Source organism: Staurois parvus, unplaced genomic scaffold (genome assembly GCF_062004578.1).
Source record: "Staurois parvus isolate SC_StPar_1 unplaced genomic scaffold, SC_StPar_1.0 ptg000850l, whole genome shotgun sequence".
Taxonomy (NCBI): Eukaryota; Metazoa; Chordata; class Amphibia; order Anura; family Ranidae; genus Staurois; species Staurois parvus.
The window spans coordinates 2,925,524-2,932,841 of NW_028318646.1; the positions used below are offsets into that span (position 1 = coordinate 2,925,524).

At 36.4% G+C, this 7,318-nt stretch overlaps 1 long non-coding RNA gene across 1 annotated transcript; it reads right to left on the reverse strand.

The window, feature by feature from the left end:
• Window positions 1-3,001: 3,001 nt before the first annotated feature.
• LOC149443540 (uncharacterized) lies at window positions 3,002-6,759 on the reverse strand. The gene is made up of 2 exons (XR_016306659.1): window positions 6,592-6,759; window positions 3,002-4,305 (listed from the first exon to the last, which is right to left on the reverse strand). It is a non-coding gene; the product is annotated as an uncharacterized LOC149443540 (long non-coding RNA).
• Between the last annotated feature and the right edge of the window lie 559 nt (window positions 6,760-7,318).

The following is a 7,318-nucleotide window of genomic DNA, read 5'->3' on the forward strand; positions in this document are numbered from 1 at the left end:
ACAGGTGTATAAAATCAAGCACCTAGGCATGCAGACTGCTTCTACAAACATTTGTGAAAGAATGGGTCGGTCTCGGGAGCTCAGTGAATTCAAGCATGGTACTGTAATAGGTTGCCACCTGTGCAATAAGTCCATCTGTGACATTTCCTTGCTACTAAATATTCCACAGTCAACTGTTAGTTGTATTATAATGAAGTGAAAGCAACTGGGAACAACAGCAACTCAACCACGAAGTGGTAGGGCACATAAAATGACAGAGCGGGGTCAGTGCATGCTGAAGCTCACAGTACACAGAAGTCACCAACTGTCTGAAGAGTCAATAGCTAAAGACCTCCAAACTTTGCATGACCTTCAGATTAGCACAACAGCAGTGAATAGAGAGCCTCATGAAATGGGTTTCCATGGCTGAGCAGCTGCATCCAAGCCTTACATCACCAAGTGCAATTCAAAGCATCGGATGCAGTGGGATAAAGCAAGCCATCACTGGACTCTAGAGCAGTGGAGACATGTTGTCTGGAGTGAAGAATCACACTCCTCTGTGTGGCAATCCAATGGACATGTCTGGAGTTGTTTTGCCAGGAGGACGGTACTTGCCTGACTGCATTGAGCCAAGTGGAATATTTGGTGGCAGGGAGATTATGATGTGGAATTGTTTTTCAGGAGTTGGACTTGGCCCTATAGTTCCAGTGAAGTGGACTCTTAAGGTGTTAGCATACCAAGACATTTTGGACAATTTCATGCTCCCAACTTTGTGGAAACGGCTCCTTCCTGTTCCAACATTACTGCTCACCAGAGTCCTAACCTCAACCTGATAGAACACCTTTGGGATGAATTAGAGCAGAGTCTATGAGTCAGGCCTTCTTGTCTGACATCAGTGCCTGATCTCACAAATGTGCTTCTGGAAGAATGGTCAAACATTCCCATAGACACACTCCTAAACCTTGTGGACAGCCTTCCTAGAAGAGTTGAAGCTGTTATAGCTGCAAAGGGTGGGTCAACTCAATATTAAACCCTACAGACTAAGACTGGGACTGGGATATATATATATCCTAGAATATGTGCATACATTTAGCTACCTAAGATAAAAGGTGTTAAGTATATCCAGCCATAAAAGTCTAAAAAAAAAATAAATTACATGGATTCATGTTTATTGGAATGATCCCTGTGTGTGTGAACTGGACATTAAGGAATCTAACTACCATTAATGTAAATGAGATAAGAAACATCCTTATTCATTAAAATGGTTCTTTAAATTGTTTCCTCATTGACATTTTAAAACCAAAGTAGATTCCAAGAAGATGCTAACAGATAGTACCAGCCAAACATAATCTCTGAAAACAAAACGTCTTGTTAAGATTTAAAACAGAGACATCTCAGATAACTCTTTTGGTGTTTGTGATACACAAAAGCAGGAATTCATTCTTCTTTGCCCATGAGACTATTTCAGGTTCAATAAAATCATGCACAAGCTTGTGTTAAGATACTGTTAAGATGACAATGTTACCAGTTACAACACACTTAAGTTATGTGCTTATTATTAACTGATGATCAAATTGGTGTGTTTTATTGGTTGATAAACTAAACCCTATTCCTACATTTATATATACATCATATTCCAAGAAAACATCCGATGGCTGCACATTCACTAAAATCACCTTTATTTCACAATTCTTTGCATAATCCACTACCAAAAATATGGAAAACACAGTACTCCAGCTAACGCGTCTCAAGCTCCATCAGCGCTACGCCATAGCTCACAAAGTAATAAAGGTGATTTTATTGGATGTGTGGCCATCAGATGTTTTCTTGTTTTATGAAGTCTGCTTTGGACAGGGCCAGCACCTGACAGTGTGTGAGGGGTAGTGGAAGAGGGGACCGACCTGGAAGGCGTTTTTTGCTTTTCCATACATTATATTCCCTTCTATACTATGCACTGAACTAGAAAAAGTCACAACCAAAGCATTTGGAAAAAGATAAGAATTTCAGTATGAATGATAATTAAGTTTATAGCCACACATCATGCTGCAAATCAAGCATGCATGATAAGTAACATGATAAATAACAGCATGCATGATAGGCAACCAACAAAACATACCAATTTAATCATAAATTAATAATAAGCACATAACTTAAGTGTGTTGTAACTGATAAAATTGTCATATACAGTATCTTAGTACAAGCTTGTGCATGATCTTATTGGACCTGAAATGGTCTCATGGGTAAAGAAGAATTAATTCCTTCTTTTGTGTATCACAAACACCAAAAGAGTAATGCATCATAGTATATGACTTTATTGTGTATAGAATATTGCAAATGGCACTGTGGAAAGGGCAAAATAAAGGGGTTTTGTGATTTTTTGGGATGCTAATGACACACAAATTTGCTTCCAGCCACAACCATTTCTCTTATGTTTTTAACTAGTTTGTATACAGTTCATATCCAGTTTTATAGTCCTAGGTTCATGCCATCATTTTATCAATCAAATAATTATGTCTTAAAACAGGAATATGACCTTTTAGATCTTATACTGGTTGGCTGAGTTACCAAATGCCTAGGTATTTCAATATGTGATCTTTGGTGATTATCAAAACTCCAGTTCTCCACTTCAGCAGGGATGACATGGCAAAATACCTAGGCTTTTGGTCACATGACCAGCCAGCATGTAATCCAGAGTTAGACATTGATGCTGCTCTTATGGAAGTTTGGCTTTTTTTCTGCCTCTAAACACCCCTGCATGTTAGCCTATGTGCCCATGCACACATAGGCATTTAGACGAGTTTAGAGGCAGATATATTTAGGTTCTGAGATTTATTTTGCCCTAGAAGGCATGCTGGGTAAGGAAGCAGAGGTTCTCATTTGACTAATGTGCTAATCTTAATAAAATAGTAAACTACATGATTTTTATTGCTCATAAAATTATTTTTTGTTTCCTCCCCCTTTGCCCCTGGTTCTTTAGTGGAATTTAAACCCTAATGGTGATAGGAAATGATTCTCACAAGGATTAAGTGGTAAAAGTAATTATTAATTTTATTACAATTTGCCCTAGTAATTATTCTAAACATTGTTTTAAATATGCTGATAGAACTTGTTAGACACCCTGTGTTGCTCAAGATATAAGAGTACAAGCAGGCAAATATTTTTAAAATAAAATAAAGTTAGAAAAAGACAGTTAAAATCCTTCTGAAAGAATGTTGTCCACATCACATCTTCCAAAACAAGTGTAACTTTTATGATTGACACAACAATGCTGAAGCAGACACCGTACATTTCTGGATAACATTTCTGCAGGAGTCTTTTCTCGGAGATGGCTTGTCACTGCATCCTTTCACCAAAGACTTATATCCACAAACAAGCTTTTCTTGAACATCAAGAAGCCTCATATCTCTGCCTTTCCCCATATTTTCTTGAACAAACATAATTACTGAAGCACTTCAAAGAAAATCCCACTCTCCACTTGACTTTAAAATAATCCTGTGTTACCCTTGGAGCATTCTGGGTATGTGACAAAGAGCAGAATCTTGTCCTGTTGTCTATCTTTTTGTAGCTGTTATTTTTATAGAACAATGGCATCTTCAAATGCATTTGTTAAGGTAGTAAGAATACAGGATGACTTGTACGTACTTAAACATTAGCACAAATTTATGTACCAACATAACCCTTAATTTTTAATAATTTGCTTGACAGGTTATTGTCAGCTTCATTAAGATGAAAAGCTGCATGGAGTACTTGCTAACTTGCTGTGAAATAATGAACTTGCAATAAATTTTAATGAGAAAAATACATTTTGAAGACATCAGTTGAATATTGTTCATTGTTTTCCACATTAAATTCTGTATTTTCGTACAAAATTATACTTGGCTCACATTTTATTTAAATTATATTAATACAATATTTTTATCCCATTTCAATCCATCTGTACATTTTTTCCTTTTTTAATTTATTAATAGTTTTTTTACAGTAAAAATCAGTTATAATCTGCAATACACGTATTTATTTTACAGAAACATACAAAACTTATCTTTACAGTAAAACCAGTTGATTTCTCTCTTATAGATAGGATGGCACTTTGCAAGCAAAAAAAGTATTAGATTTGCATGTAGATCTAAACCCAGTCATTACATTTTATGCAAATGTTAACACATTATTGTAATTTTTAAAATTGTCTTTAACCTTTTTAATTCTGTATATTTCATTACAGAATACCTGGGATCCTGCCATGAAGATTCTTGTTCAAGTGCTTACAGCTATGGAGTGGCAACCGTCTACCATTGTACTTCTGCATTGTCACCCTGTTAAAAGCACTTTCTGTTGAAAAGAAATCAAATAAAAATTTAGGGCAGTAAAAACACAACTAAAATGAACTATTTGATGCCTAAGCTGATCTAATTTTTACCATGTTGAAGCATGCTGATATTGAGGTGTGGAACTTCCTAAGGGTGCACTAGATAAAGTGCATCATTAATACACAGGTGATATTTAGGGGGAGGAGGAGGTGAATGGGTTAATATACAGATCAAACAAGGTGGAACGATGGAGAGGAGGGGTTAATGTGCAGGATAAGGGAGGTGAAGGCATTAATATACAGATAAGAGACAGGATGGAGGTAAGATGTACAGCTCATACTCAGAGGAGAGGAGAGGAGGTAAGAGGGTTAAAAAAGGATCCCACAAATTAATAATTAAATTAATTAAAACTTCCCACCTTGAATCTGCTGTGGCCTATCCTTCATTTATGAAATCCTTTTTTGACAAAATCCTCCCCCTCTCCCCATACCTCTGTTAAGAGAAGAAGGGGTAAGCTCTCACTTGCAGTGTTTACATTTGTGTTGGCTGTGAATGGCCCCAGTGATTATAAGGCACAAAGCTACTTTGGCTGGCTCTGCATTTTGTCTGTGATTTAGGCTTTTTAATATCAGTGATTTCAAATGGCGCTCCAGAAATGCATGTCCACCCGTTCGACTAGTTTTTTTTTTATATTATGGCAGTATTGAAATGGTTAAAGAGTATGTGAAGTAAGTTTTTTTCCTAGAACAGGACAGAATGGGAGAGTTACAACCCATGCAAGATTTTTGCTGCTCTCTGGGGCACTATTAGAGAAATTTCTAGTTAGATCCTGTTCTGCTAACAGCATTTTACCAGACAGGAGGGAGGGTAAATATGCAACAGCAAAACAGACTAAAAAATGTCTTTGGTATAGTAAGGAACCCCGTTCAGAGTTTTATTTTTCCCTGTGTTCCTATCATCACAGATTTTCCCTCACTTCCTGTAGACAGAAATGCTTTAATGTATTAAGTCATGGTTTCCTAAACTGCGCACTTCTAGCACACATGTCCGATACTCACAGAAAGGTCCCAATCTCCTCTGGAGATCGGGACCTTTCCAGATCATGTGACTGCTGTGACGGCATGTCACAGAGGTCACATGACCCTAAAACCCTGCTCCACTTCCTGGATTCTGAAACCCTTAAAGGGCCAGGAGGCGCCGGCACCAAGGGGTTAAAGTGAATTTCTACTTTTGTAGTCAAATTTGAGAAAACCCCCCTATAAGTTCAATGAATAGTATGTCTCCATTCACACAATGTACTCAAAACTAGAAAAAAAAATATATTTCTTAACTTTTGGATTTTTATTTTATTTGGTCTCTGAGCAGAATGCAATCTATTTTGAATAATTTCAGTGAGTGACAAAGTGGGACACATTGAGCTGTCCCTCGTTAACATACAACAAAGGAGTACAACTTCTGGATTTTTACCTTTTGTTAGGACACACAGTGGTCAATTCTAATTTAAAACCGATAATGAGATATGTCAGTACAGTATATGCAGGATAATTATGGTAAATAACTCACCAGCCCTCTTATAAACATTACAGAGAAAGAAAAGCTAAGCAGCTTTTACAGTCCTGGGGTTTGCAGAAAAGAACATTTAAAGCTTGGTATGTTATTTACTACATAGTTACCTTGGTCCAGCTTTGGCCAATACATGTATGCATATTTCATATCTCAGGGGCTGCTATGGAAAGTGACAATCATTGTAGTAGTTGTCGCTACTTTAGTGATTGATGCAATCTTCTGGATCCTGTGACATTACAGCCATGCCTCTCCACCTCTTCCAATTAGAGAATGCTTTTTATTCTTTGAAAATAATACATGGCATTCTGTGAATTGCAGCAGTGCATAGCTAGTGATCCAATATGGTCATTATGCAAGGGAAACTGCATGGCAGAAGACTTGGAAGATTGTGGTAATCACTGTAGCAGAAACTACTGCGATGATTATCAGCTTCTTAGATAAGAGGTATGTATATGTACATTGCTCCAAGATAGACCATTGCAATAAAGATCATACCAAGACATCAACTTTAAAAAGGTAATTAGAAAGCACAATTAAATGTAAATATATATATAGCTTTTTAAGTTATGCTTGTGAATGTGAACATGTAACAAATATAATGTAGGTGTTATCCCAATGTGCCTGCAAATGTAAAAATACACATTCATTATTTTAATGTTTAAAGTTTACAATTCCATCCGAAGCAATACAGTTCTCCCTCCACAAACACCATTTTACATAAGGAAATACTGTATCTGTTCACCTTTTAAATATAGAAGATTCTCCATTTGAATCTCAGGCCTCGACTCTTTCCCTTGTTAAGGCTCACCCTCTTTTTCTCATTACCTTTTTCAGAATGACATTCACAAGCCAGCAGCATACTGGGGCAGGATTTCCACCAATCAGACAGCAAAACCTCTGTGAGCATAACACAATGAAAAAGTCGGGTCAAATCTCTTAATGATCCTGGAACACCTCTTAAAAGTGTTGGCAGTCAGATGCTAACATCCTGTTTGTCAAGTTCTCATATGACAAAACATCTGACTAGTCAACAAAAGCTTGAGATTTTGTTTTTTTTAAGCAACTAATGATAGGTTACTTTACTGCTGGGTAGTAATATTTTATACTTGTTTACTGCATTAATGGCATATTTTGATGTCTTTTCCTTCAATTATGTGTCTTGAGTTTACAGGTTTCAAGTTTCACTTTGCATTGTCATAACTTTATGATTTATTGTTTTTCATTATTTATAATGACGTGTTATATTACATTTCATGTTACCATTTGTATTGTATTTACTTTATTTAATGAAATTATTCTTAATTTTTCCAGTTTCTGCTAAACTCCCATGGATATGATTGCATCCTATAATTAAGCAATCATATTGTTGTTTGTTGTCATAAACAGCTCCAGCAGCTGTGCTTTAATTACATACTGCACACTTCTTCCTTAATAGTCTATTTTATAAATTAGGGAACACACATAATTGT